Here is a 14278-nt window from a genome sequence, read left to right on the forward strand (position 1 = left end):
AGCAGTGTCTCAGTCCATGGTGAAACTGGCCTATTAGCAGTGTCTCAGTCCACGGTGAAACTGGCCTATTAGCAGTGTCTCAGTCCACGGTGAAACTGGCCTATTAGCATTGTCTCAGTCCACGGTGAAACTGGCCTATTAGCAGTGTCTCAGTCCACGGTGAAACTGGCCTATTAGCATTGTCTCAGTCCACGGTGAAACTGGCCTATTAGCAGTGTCTCAGTCCATGGTGAAACTGGCCTATTAGCAGTGTCTCAGTCCACGGTGAAACTGGCCTATTAGCAGTGTCTCAGTCCACGGTGAAACTGGCCTATTAGCAGTGTCTCAGTCCACGGTGAAACTGGCCTATTAGCATTGTCTCAGTCCACGGTGAAACTGGCCTATTAGCAGTGTCTCAGTCCACGGTGAAACTGGCCTATTAGCAGTGTCTCAGTCCACGGTGAAACTGGCCTATTAGCATTGTCTCAGTCCACAGTGAAACTGGCCTATTAGCATTGTCTCAGTCCACGGTGAAACTGGCCTATTAGCATTCTCAGTCCACGGTGAAACTGGCCTATTAGCAGTGTCTCAGTCCATGGTGAAACTGGCCTATTAGCAGTGTCTCAGTCCACGGTGAAACTGGCCTATTAGCAGTGTCTCAGTCCATGGTGAAACTGGCCTATTAGCAGTGTCTCAGTCCATGGTGAAACTGGCCTATTAGCAGTGTCTCAGTCCATGGTGTAACTGGCCTATTAGCAGTGTCTCAGTCCATGGTGATATCAGTTCTTACCATCATTGGCTTGAAGACGTTAAGCTCAAAGTGTCCGTTGCTGCCCCCGATGGTCACAGCCACGTTGTTTCCCATCACCTGGGCTGCTACCATGGTCATGGCCTCACACTGGGTGGGGTTAACTTTCCCTGGAAGATATACATTCACACAGTTAAGACCCTGTGGGTCAAACACATATTATAGTTCAAACACACATTGGTTAAAACCCTGTGGGTCAAACCCTGTGGGTCAAACCCATATTAGTTAAAACACACATTGGTTCAAACCCTGTGGGTCAAACCCATATTAGTTAAAACACACATTGGTTCAAACCCTGTGGGTCAAACCCATATTAGTTCAAACACACATTGGTTAAAACCCTGTGGGTCAAACACACATTGGTTAAAACCCCATGGTTCAAACACACATTGGTTAAGACCCCATGGTTAAAACACACATTGGTTCAAACCCTGTGGGTCAAACCCATATTAGTTAAAACACACATTGGTTAAAACCCCATGGTTCAAACACACATTGGTTAAAACCCTGTGGGTCAAACCCATATTAGTTAAAACACACATTGGTTAAAACCCCATGGTTCAAACACACATTGGTTAAAACCCCATGGTTCAAACACACATTGGTTAAAACCCCATGGTTAAAACACACATTGGTTAAAACCCCATGGTTAAAACACACATTGGTTAAAACCCTGTGGGTCAAACCCATATTAGTTAAAACACACATTGGTTAAAACCCCATGGTTCAAACACACATTGGTTAAAACCCTGTGGGTCAAACCCATATTAGTTAAAACACACATTGGTTAAAACCCCATGGTTCAAACACACATTGGTTAAAACCCCATGGTTCAAACACACATTGGTTAAAACCCCATGGTTAAAACACACATTGGTTAAAACCCTGTGGGTCAAACTCATATTAGTTCAAACACACATTGGTTAAAACCCTGTGGGTCAAACCCATATTAGTTAAAACACACATTGGTTAAAACCCCATGGTTCAAACACACATTGGTTAAGACCCTGTGGGTCAAACACACATTGGTTAAGACCCCATGGTTAAAACACAACACACATTGGTTAAGACCCCATGGTTAAAACACAACACACATTGGTTAAAACCCCATGGTTAAAACACACATTGGTTAAAACCCTGTGGGTCAAACTCATATTAGTTAAAACACACATTGGTTAAAACCCTGTGGTTCAAACACACATTGGTTAAGACCCTGTGGTTAAAACACACATTGGTTAAGACCCCATGGTTAAAACACACATTGGTTAAAACCCCATGGTTCAAATACACATTGGTTAAAACCCCACAGTTACAAACTGTTCTACTTGTGCAAATAAACTAAACCCAGTCCAAGGTAGGGCTGTAACGTTACGCGAGCTCCAATCACAACCTGCTGACATCCTACAACAACACAGCTGAACAGAGGTCAACAACACGACTTCTGAGAGGAGGGTAAAACACTGGACAGCACCACTTTCAAGGCTCTCCTAAATGTCAAGGCCTTTAGAGGAAACTGTTCTGTAATCAGTCCATCAGCACGATCCCCTTCATGTCATGTCAAGGCCTTTAGTAGAAACTGTTCTGTAATCAGTCCATCAGCACGATCCCCTTCATGTCATGTCAAGGCCTTCAGAGGAAACTGTTCTGTAATCAGTTCATCAGCACGATCCCCTTCATGTCATGTCAAGGCCTTCAGAGGAAACTGTTCTGTAATCAGTTCATCAGCACGATCCCCTTCATGTCATGTCAAGGCCTTCAGAGGAAACTGTTCTGTAATCAGTCCATCAGCACGATCCCTTCATGTCATGTCAAGGCCTTCAGAGGAAACTGTTCTGTAATCAGTTCATCAGCACGATCCCCTTCATGTCATGTCAAGGCCTTCAGAGGAAACTGTTCTGTAATCAGTCCATCAGCACGATCCCCTTCATGTCATGTCAAGGCCTTCAGAGGAAACTGTTCTGTAATCAGTCCATCAGCACGATCCCCTTCATGTCATGTCAAGGCCTTTAGTAGAAACTGTTCTGTAATCAGTTCATCAGTGTAGGATCCTTACCCTTTGAAATCACCCACGACTGCGTGGCCACGCACGCCTCCAACTCAATCATCAAGTTTGCGGACGACACAACAGTGGTAGGCTTGATTACCAACAACGACGAGACGGCCTACAGGGAGGAGGTGAGGGCCCTTGGAGTGTGGTGTCAGGAAAATAACCTCACACTCAACGTCAACAAAACTAAGGAGATGATTGTGGACTTCAGGAAACAGCAGAGGGAACACCCCTATCCACATCGATGGAACAGTAGTGGAGAGGGTAGCTAGTTTTAAGTTCCTCGGCATACACATCACAGACAAACTGAATTGGTCCACTCACACTGACAGCGTCGTGAAGAAGGCGCAGCAGCGCCTATTCAACCTCAGGAGGCTGAAAAAATTCGGCTTGTCACCAAAAGCACTCACAAACTTCTACAGATGCACAATCGAGAGCATCCTGGCGGGCTGTATCACCGCCTGGTACGGCAACTGCTCCGCCCTCAACCGTAAGGCTCTCCAGAGGGTAGTGAGGACTGCACAACGCATCACCGGGGGCAAACTACCTGCCCTCCAGGACACCTACACCACCCGTTGTTACAGGAAGGCCATAAAGATCATCAAGGACAACAACCACCCGAACCACTGCCTGTTCACCCCGCTATCATCCAGAAGGCGAGGTCAGTACAGGTGCATCAAAGCTGGGACCGAGAGACTGAAAAACAGCTTCTATCTCAAGGCCATCAGACTGTTAAATAGCCACCACTAACATTGAGTGGCTGCTGCCAACACACTGTCATTGACACTGACCCAACTCCAGCCATTTTAATAATGGGAATTGATGGAAATGATGTAAATATATCACTAGCCACTTTAAACAATGCTACCTTATATAATGTTACTTACCCTACATTATTCATCTCATATGCATATGTATATACTGTACTCTACAACATCGACTGCATCCTTATGTAACACATGTATCACTAGCCACTTTAACTATGCCACTTTGTTTACTTTGTCTACACACTCATCTCATATGTATATACTGTACTCAATACCATCTACTGTATGCTGCTCTGTACCATCACTCATTCATATATCCTTATGTACATGTTCCTTATCCCCTTACACTGTGTATAAGACAGTAGTTTTTTTTGGAATTGTTAGTTAGATTACTTGTTGGTTATCACTGCATTGTCGGAACTAGAAGCACAAGCATTTCGCTACACTCGCATTAACATCTGCTAACCATGTGTATGTGACAAATAAAATTTGATTTGATTTGGATTTGAACATGTTATTGTGCTGCTGTCTGAATAAAGGCAGGTTGTGGGTAGCTAGAGAGGCTGTCTGAACAAAAGGCAGGTTGTGGGTAGCTAGAGAGGCTGTCTGAATAAAGGCAGGTTGTGGGTAGCTAGAGAGGCTGTCTGAATAAAGGCAGGTTGTGGGTAGCTAGAGAGGCTGTCTGAATAAAGGCAGGTTGTGGGTAGCTAGAGAGGAAGTCTGAATAAAGGCAGGTTGTGGGTAGCTAGAGAGGCTGTCTGAATAAAGGCAGGTTGTGGGTAGCTAGAGAGGCTGTCTGAATAAAGGCAGGTTGTGGGTAGCTAGAGAGGCTGTCTGAATAAAGGCAGGTTGTGGGTAGCTAGAGAGGCTGTCTGAATAAAGGCAGGTTGTGGGTAGCTAGAGAGGCTGTCTGAATAAAGACAGGTTGTGGGTAGCTAGAGAGGCTGTCTGAATAAAGGCAGGTTGTGGGTAGCTAGAGGTAGTCTGAATAAAGACAGGTTGTGGGTAGCTAGAGAGGCTGTCTGACTAAAGGCAGGTTGTGGGTAGCTAGAGAGGCTGTCTGACTAAAGGCAGGTTGTGGGTAGCTAGAGAGGCTGTCTGACTAAAGACAGGTTGTGGGTAGCTAGAGAGGCTGTCTGAATAAAGGAGAGGTCAAGAAGGGGAAGTAAAGTCCTGGACAAAAATACATCTTGAAACCTGACCCACCCTAGATGTGGCGTGGATGATTTCTGACAGCTGGGAGTTAGGTGGGGTCATGTAGCTCTGATATAACAGCTGGGAGTTAGGTGGGGTCATGTAGCTCTGTTATAACAGCTGGGAGTTAGGTGGGGTCATGTAGCTGTGTTATAACAGCTGGGAGTTAGGTGGGGTCATGTAGCTCTGATATAACAGCTGGGAGTTAGGTGGGGTCATGTAGCTCTGATATAACAGCTGGGAGTTAGGTGGGGTCATGTAGCTCTGTTATAACAGCTGGGAGTTAGGTGGGGTCATGTAGCTGTGTTATAACAGCTGGGAGTTAGGTGGGGTCATGTAGCTCTGATATAACAGCTGGGAGTTAGGTGCGGTCATGTAGCTCTGTTATAACAGCTGGGAGTTAGGTGGGGTCATGTAGCTCTGTTATAACAGCTGGGAGTTAGGTGGGGTCATGTAGCTCTGTTATAACAGCTGGGAGTTAGGTGGGGTCATGTAGCTGTGTTATAACAGCTGGGAGTTAGGTGGGGTCATGTAGCTCTGATATAACAGCTGGGAGTTAGGTGGGGTCATGTAGCTCTGATATAACAGCTGGGAGTTAGGTGGGGTCATGTAGCTCTGTTATAACAGCTGGGAGTTAGGTGGGGTCATGTAGCTGTGTTATAACAGCTGGGAGTTAGGTGGGGTCATGTAGCTCTGTTATAACAGCTGGGAGTTAGGTGGGGTCATGTAGCTGTGTTATAACAGCTGGGAGTTAGGTGCGGTCATGTAGCTCTGTTATAACAGCTGGGAGTTAGGTGGGGTCATGTAGCTCTGTTATAACAGCTGGGAGTTAGGTGGGGTCATGTAGCTCTGTTATAACAGCTGGGAGTTAGGTGGGGTCATGTAGCTCTGTTATAACAGCTGGGAGTTAGGTGGGGTCATGTAGCTCTGTTATAACAGCTGGGAGTTAGGTGGGGTCATGTAGCTCTGATATAACAGCTGGGAGTTAGGTGGGGTCATGTAGCTCTGTTATAACAGCTGGGAGTTGGGTGGGGTCATGTAGCTCTGTTCAGACAGCTGGGAGTTAGGTGGGGTCATGTAGCTCTGTTCAGACAGCTGGGAGTTAGGTGGGGTCATGTAGCTCTGTTATAACAGCTGGGAGTTAGGTGGGGTCATGTAGCTCTGCTATAACAGCTGGGAGTTAGGTGGGGTCATGTAGCTCTGTTATAACAGCTGGGAGTTAGGTGGGGTCATTTAGCTCTGTTATAACAGCTGGGAGTTAGGTGGGGTCATGTAGCTCTGATATAACAGCTGGGAGTTAGGTGGGGTCATGTAGCTCTGATATAACAGCTGGGAGTTAGGTGGGGTCATGTAGCTCTGATATATAACAGCTGGGAGTTAGGTGGGGTCATGTAGCTCTGTTATAACAGCTGGGAGTTAGGTGGGGTCATGTAGCTCTGTTATAACAGCTGGGAGTTAGGTGGGGTCATGTAGCTCTGTTATAACAGCTGGGAGTTAGGTGGGGTCATGTAGCTCTGATATAACAACTGGGAGTTAGGTGGGGTCATGTAGCTCTGATATAACAGCTGGGAGTTAGGTGGGGTCATGTAGCTCTGTTATAACAGCTGGGAGTTAGGTGGGGTCATGTAGCTCTGTTCCACTTAGCTAATGCCAGACCACTGGGACAGATAGTACCCTAGTGTTCTATGCCATCTCTTTCTGTGATCTCTTTCACTCCTTTCCTACTTTAATAATGTCTCCTTAATAGTGTTTACATATCCTGCATTACTCATCTCATATGTACATACTGTATTCTATTCTACTGTATCTTAGTCTATGTATTACTCATCTCATATGTATATACTGTATTCTATTCTACTGTATCTTAGTCTATGTATTACTCATCTCATATGTATATACTGTATTCTATTCTACTGTATCTTAGTCTATGTATTACTCATCTCATATGTATATACTGTATTCTATTCTACTGTATCTTAGTCTATGTATTACTCATCTCATATGTATATACTGTATTCTATACTGTATCTTAGTCTGTGTATTACTCATCTCATATGTACATACTGTATTCTATTCTACTGTATCTTAGTCTATGTATTACTCATCTCATATGTATATACTGTATTCTATTCTACTGTATCTTAGTCTATGTATATACTGTATACTATTCTACTGTATCTTAGTCTATGTATTACTCATCTCATATGTATATACTGTATTCTATTCTACTGTATCTTAGTCTATGTATATACTGTATTCTATTCTACTGTATCTTAGTCTATGTATTACTCATCTCATATGTATATACTGTATTCTATTCTACTGTATCTTAGTCTATGTATATACTGTATTCTATTCTACTGTATCTTAGTCTATGTATTACTCATCTCATACTATTCTATTCTGTATCTTAGTCTATGTATTACTCATCTCATATGTATATACTGTATTCTATTCTACTGTATCTTAGTCTATGTATTACTCATCTCATATGTATATACTGTATTCTATTCTACTGTATCTTAGTCTATGTATTACTCATCTCATATGTATATACTGTATTCTATTCTACTGTATTTTAGTCTGTGCCACTCTGACATTGCTCATCCATATATTTATATATTCTTAATTCCATTCCTTTACTAAGATTTGTGTGTATTGGGTAGTTGTGACATTGTTTGATTACATGTTAGATATTACTGCACTGTCGGAGCTAGAAAAACAAGCATTTCGCTACACTCGCGATAACATCTGCTAAACACGTGTATGTAACCAATCGAATTTGATTTGACAGTGAACTATATCGTGTTACGCTTGACAACAATGGTGAAAACCAGACTACGGAAACTCACCAGGCATGATGCTGCTACCAGGCTCGTTCTCGGGCAGACAGAGTTCTCCCAGGCCAGAGCGGGGCCCGGACCTAGACTACGGAAACTCACCAGGCATGATGCTGCTACCAGGCTCGTTCTCGGGCAGACAGAGTTCTCCCAGGCCAGAGCGGGGCCCGGACCCAGACTACGGAAACTCACCAGGCATGATGCTGCTACCAGGCTCGTTCTCGGGCAGACAGTTCTCCCAGGCCAGAGCGGGGCCCGGACCCAGACTACGGAAACTCACCAGGCATGATGCTGCTACCAGGCTCGTTCTCGGGCAGACATAGTTCTCCCAGGCCAGAGCGGGGCCCGGACCCAGACTACGGAAACTCACCAGGCATGATGCTGCTACCAGGCTCGTTCTCGGGCAGACAGAGTTCTCCCAGGCCAGAGCGGGGCCCGGACCCCAGGAAGCGGATATCATTGGCGATCTTCATCATACTGACGGCCACCGTGTTCAACGCGCCGCTCAGCTCCACCAGAGCATCGTGGGCCGCCAGAGCCTCAAATTTGTTGGGAGCAGTCACGAAAGGCAGACCTGGAGACAGGATATGACATCATGTAGACAGATCTTGATAAAAACAAAAACAATTCAAGGTTGACAGAGTATGTAATGTCTGACTTATGATAACAGCTGGGAGGGTAAAATGCAGCCATCACACCACAATGCAAACCCTCTGACAGAACCAAGTGACTTGGTGTACAGAGAAAACAGGACCGAGTGCAGAGCCCTGGGGGACACCAGTAGTGAGACATTATAGAGGACCTAGTGCAGAGCCCTGGGGGGACACCAGTAGTGAGACATTATAGAGGACCTAGTGCAGAGCCCTGGGGGGACACCAGTAGTGAGACATTATAGAGGACCTAGTGCAGAGCTGTGGGGGACACCAGTAGTGATACATTATAGAGGACCTAGTACAGAGTCCTGGGGGAACACCAGTAGTGAGAAAACATGGACCAGACATGACTATGATAACCATTTGTGTGTGTGTGTGTGTGTGTGTGTGTGTGTGTGTGTGTGTGTGTGTGTGTGTGTGTGTGTGTGTGTGTGTGTGTGTGTGTGTGTGTGTGTGTGTGTGTGTGTGTGTGTGTGTGTGTGTGTGTGTGTGTGTGTGTGTGTGTGTGTGTGTGTGTGTGTGTGCCCTCCTGTACCTGTGAGAGAGGCGACAGTAGCTGCTACTTTCTCAGCAAAGCCGATGCGCGTGTTGAGGCCCGTGCCCACGGCAGTACCTCCTGCTGCCAGCTCATATATTCTGGGCATGGCCGTCTTCACTCGCTCAATACTATACTTAACCTGCTGCACATACCCACCGAACTCCTGCAAAACCAAGAGAAACAGGACAGTTAGTCGGCTGGTAGAAATACATTTTAAATGGCTCATTGGGACAGTTGGTAGAAATACATTTTAAATGGCTCATTGGGACAGTCTACTGGTAGAAATACATTTTAAATGGCTCATTAGGACAGTCTACTGGTAGAAATACATTTTAAATGGCTCATTAGGACAGTTGGTACTGGTAGAAATACATTTTAAATGGCTCATTAGGACAGTTGGTAGAAATACATTTTAAATGGCTCATTAGGACAGTTGGTCGGCTGGTAGAAATACATTTTAAATGGCTCATTGGGACAGTTTGTCGACTGGTAGAAATACATTTTAAATGGCTCATTGGGACAGTCGGTCGACTGGTAGAAATACATTTTAAATGGCTCATTAGGACAGTCGACTGGTAGAAATACATTTTAAATGGCTCATTAGGTCAGTTGGTCGACTGGTAGAAATACATTTTAAATGGCTCATTGGGACAGTCTACTGGTAGAAATACATTTTAAATGGCTCATTAGGACAGTCGACTGGTAGAAATCCATTTTAAATGGCTCATTAGGACAGTCGGCTGGTAGAAATGCATTTTAAATGGCTCATTGGGACAGTTGGTAGAAATACATTTTAAATGGCTCATTATGACAGTTGGTAGAAATACATTTTAAATGGCTCATTAGGACAGTTGGTAGAAATACATTTTAAATGGCTCATTAGGACAGTTGGTAGAAATACATTTTAAATGGCTCATTAGGACAGTTGGTAGAAATACATTTTAAATGGCTCATTAGGACAGTCTGACATCTGGCAGAAATACATTTTAAATGGCTCATTGGGACAGTGTGTCGACTGGTCCAAAACAGAAATACATTTTAAATGGCTCATTGGGACAGTTGGTCGACTGGTAGAAATACATTTTAAATGGCTCATTCATGTAAAACTGGTAGAAATACAGTTTATATGGCTCATTGGGACCCTGTAGAAATACATTTTAAATGGCTCATTGTGACAGTCTACTGGTAGAAATACATTTTAAATGGCTCATTAGGACAGTCTACTGGTAGAAATACATTTTAAATGGCTCATTAGGACAGTCTGACATCTAGCAGACTAGCATGTTATCACACTAGTGTTGCTGACTCTGTCCCAGTACACCGGGACATCTGCACTTTTCCAAAACATCACAGAAAAACGGGTCTCATTTTTGTTACTTTGGTTTCTTCTATCAAAATGTGGAAATAAAGTAAATGTATTGAAATTAATTAAATTTGTCCAAGTTTATCATAAACCAGCAACAGTTGAGTGTGTCCTGACCCTGTCCCAGAGACAACGGCACAGCGTCCTGTACCTGTCCCAGAGACAACGGCACAGCGTCCTGTGTGTGTACTGTACCTGTCCCAGAGACAACGGCACAGCGTCCTGTACCTGTCCCAGAGACAACGGCACAGCGTCCTGTGTGTGTGTACTGTACCTGTCCCAGAGACAACGGCACAGTGTCCTGTACCTGTCCCAGAGACAACGGCACAGCGTCCTGTGTGTGTGTACTGTACCTGTCCCAGAGACAATGGCACAGCGTCCTGTACCTGTCCCAGAGACAACGGCACAGCGTCCTGTGTGTGTGTGTGTGTACTGAACCTGTCCCAGAGACAACGGCACAGCGTCCTGTGTGTGTGTACTGTACCTGTCCCAGAGACAACGGCACAGCGTCCTGTGTGTGTGTACTGTACCTGTCCCAGAGACAACGGCACAGCGTCCTGTGTGTGTGTGTGTGTGTGTGTACTGTACCTGTCCCAGAGACAACGGCACAGCGTCCTGTGTGTGTGTGCGTCCGATCTTGATGATGTCTTTAAACTCCACAGCCTTGGCGTGCAGGGCGTCGTGGAGGTGTTGTAGACCGGGCAGCAGAACCTCGTGGACCTCTTGGCTGCTGCGATGTGCATGGCCGTGGGGAACGTACGTTGGAACTCTGCAAGACGAGAGGTCAACTACAGGTCAAATACTCTGAACACCCAACTAGTTACATTAAATATCAAACAAACTCTTGAGCTTATCAGATAGCCATGCATAAAAACAGCTAAATGCTGTTACCGCCTGAGGGCAAACGCTACAGTCTGTTACCCTCCTGAGGGCAACGCTACAGTCTGTTACCCTCCTGAGGGCAAACGCTACCCTCCTGAGTCTGTTACCCTCCTGAGGGCAAACGCACAGTCTGATACCCTCCTGAGGGCAAACGCTCCTGTTACCCTCCTGAGGGCAAACGTTGTTACCTTGATCTGTTACCCTCCTGAGGGCAAACGCTACAGTCTGTTACCCTCCTGAGGAAACGCTACAGTCTGTTACCCTCCTGAGGGCAATACAGTCTGTTACCCTCCTGAGGGCAAACGCACAGTCTGTTACCCTGCAAACGCTACAGTCTGTTACCCTCCTGAGGGCAAACGCCTCCTGAGGGCAGTCTGTTACCCTCCTGAGGGCAAACGCTACAGTCTGTTAGCAGAACCTCCTGAGGGCAAACGCTGTCTGTTACCCTCCTCTGAGGGCAAACGCTAGTCTGTTACCCTCCTGAGGGCAAACGCTACAGTCTGTTACCCTCCTGAGGGCAAACGCTCTGTTACCTCCTGAGGGCAAACGCTACAGTCTGTTACCTCCTGAGGACAAACGCCACAGTCTGTTACCCTCCTGAGGGCAAACGCTCAAACCTCCTGAGGGCAAACGCTACAGTCTGTTACCCTCCTGAGGGCAAACGCTACAGTCTGTTACCCTCCTGAGGGCAAACGCTACAGTCTGTTACCCTCCTGAGGGCAAACGCTGTTACAGTCTGTTACCCTCCTGAGGGCAAACGCTACAGTCTGTTACCCTCCTGAGGGCAAACGCTACAGTCTGTTACCTCCTGAGGGCCTCTGTTAGAGGGCAAACGCTACAGTCTGTTACCCTCCTGAGGGCAAACGCTACAGTCTGTTACCCTCCTGAGGGCAAACGCTTGTTACCCTCCTGAGGGCAACGCTACAGTCTGTTACCCTCCTGAGGGCAAACAGTCTGTTACCCCTGAGGGCAAACGCTACAGTCTGTTACCCTCCTGAGGGCAAACGCTACAGTCTGTTACCCTCCTGAGGGCAAACTGTTACTACAGTCTGTTACCCTCCTGAGGGCAAACGCTACAGTCTGTTACCCTCCTGAGGGCAAACGCTTACAGTCTGTTACCCTCCTGAGGGCAAACGCTACAGTCTGTTACCCTCCTGAGGGCAAACGCTTATCTGTTACCCTCCTGAGGGCAACGCTACAGTCTGTTACCCTCCTGAGGGCAAACGCTACAGTCTGTTACCCTCCTGAGGGCAAACGCTACAGTCTGTTACCCTCCTGAGGGCAAACGCTACAGTCTGTTACCCCTGAGGGCAAACGCTACAGTCTGTTACCCTCCTGAGGGCAAACGCTACAGTCTGTTACCCTGAGGGCAAACGCTACAGTCTGTTACCCTCCTGAGGGCAAACGCTACAGTCTGTTACCCTCCTGAGGGCAAACGCAACGCTACAGTCTGTTACCCTCCTGAGGGCAAACGCTGTCTGTTACCCTCCTGAGGGCAAACGCTTACAGTCTGTTACCTCCTGAGGGCAAACGCTACAGTCTGTTACCCTCCTGAGGGCAACGCTACAGTCTGTTACCCTCCTGAGGGCAAACGCACAGTCTGTTACCACTCCTGAGGGCAAACGCTAAGTCTGTTACCCTCCTGAGGGCAAACGCTACAGTCTGTTACCCTCCTGAGGGCAAACGCAGTCTGTTACCCTCCTGAGGGCAACGCTACAGTCTGTTACCCTCCTGAGGGCAAACGCTACAGTCTGTTACCCTCCTGAGGGCAAACGCTAGTCTGTTACCCTCCTGAGGGCAAACGCTAGTCTGTTACCCTCCTGAGGGCAAACGCTGGTCTGTTACCCTCCTGAGGGCAAACGCTACAGTCTGTTACCCTCCTGAGGGCAAACGCTACAGTCTGTTACCCTCCTGAGGGCAAACGCTACAGTCTGTTACCCTCCTGAGGGCAAACGCTACAGTCTGTTACCCTCCTGAGGGCAAACGCTACAGTCTGTTACCCTCCTGAGGGCAAACGCTACAGTCTGTTACCTCCTGAGGGCAAACCTGTCTGTTACCCTCCTGAGGGCAACGCTACAGTCTGTTACCCTCCTGAGGGCAAACGCTACAGTCTGTTACCCTCCTGAGGGCAAACGCTACAGTCTGCACCCTCCTGAGGGCAAACGCTACAGTCTGTTACCACCTGAGGGCAACATCAGACCAGTTCAACATGGAGGGCAAACGCCACAGTCTGTCCCTCCTGAGGGCAAACGCTACAGTCTGTTACCCAGAGGGCAAACGGCAGTCTGTTACCCTCCTGAGGGCAACGCATCAGTCTGTTACCCTCCTGAGGGCAGTACGCTACAGTCTGTTACCCTCCTGAGGGCAAACGCTAGTCTGTTACCTCCTGAGGGCAAACCCAGTCTGTTACCCTCCTGAGGGCAAACGCTACAGTCTGTTACCCTGTGAGGGCAAACGCTGTCTGTACCCTCCTGAGGGCAAACGCTACAGTCTGTTACCCCTGAGGGCAACGCTACAGTCTGTACCCTCCTGTACCTGCTAATAAGAACAAGCTCTACAGGCTCTGTAATCTGAGTGAAAACGTGTCTGCTAATTCCAACATGAGTAAACTGTACCTGTCCCAGAGGGCAAACGGTACAGGCTGATCTGTCTGACCTGTGTTGGGCAAACGGGTCCTCCTGATCCCTCCGAGGATCTCATGGCCCTGTTGCTGATCACCTCGTTGAGGGCAAACATGTTGACTGTGTTCCTGAGGGCACCCAGGTCGTGCCACCTCCAGAGGGCAAATGCTCAGTCCAGTTACCCTCCTGTGGAACTGGTACAGTTGTCTAGACCAGAGGGCAGCAGGACCTCCTGAGGAGGGCAACATGGATGGCTGCTGCTGAGGGCAACAGCTACAGGCTCTGTCTACCCTCCTGAGGGCAACAGGTACAGTCTGATCCAGAGGGCAAACGCGTCAGCACCTCTCCTGAGGGCAAACGCTACCAGTCTGTTACCAAGTACCAAGGGCAACGCTAAGTCTGTTACCCTCCTGAGGGCAAACGCAGTCTGTTACCCTCAGGGCAAACGCTAGTAGTCTGGCACCATGGCTGAAATAGACAGTTACCCTCCTGAGGGCAAACTCTGTTACCCTCCTGAGGGCAAGCTTGATACCCATCCTGTGGACAAACGCTACAGTCTAACCCTCCTGAGGGCAAACAGCTGTTT

The 14278-nt window shown here is 47.2% G+C and overlaps 1 pseudogene across 1 annotated transcript in view; it reads right to left on the reverse strand.

Moving 5' to 3' along the window:
- Positions 1–14278, reverse strand: part of LOC124021751 — a 28115-nt pseudogene that overhangs the window by 6496 nt on the left and 7341 nt on the right. The window contains exons 5-8 of the transcript XR_006836307.1: positions 10778–10949; positions 8824–8989; positions 8006–8209; positions 770–897 (exon numbers count right to left, since the gene is read on the reverse strand). The product of XR_006836307.1 is annotated as a fumarate hydratase, mitochondrial-like (transcript). The remainder of the gene's footprint in view (positions 1–769; positions 898–8005; positions 8210–8823; positions 8990–10777; positions 10950–14278) is intronic.

Source organism: Oncorhynchus gorbuscha, unplaced genomic scaffold (assembly GCF_021184085.1).
Source record: "Oncorhynchus gorbuscha isolate QuinsamMale2020 ecotype Even-year unplaced genomic scaffold, OgorEven_v1.0 Un_scaffold_1202, whole genome shotgun sequence".
Classification (NCBI taxonomy): domain Eukaryota; kingdom Metazoa; phylum Chordata; class Actinopteri; order Salmoniformes; family Salmonidae; genus Oncorhynchus; species Oncorhynchus gorbuscha.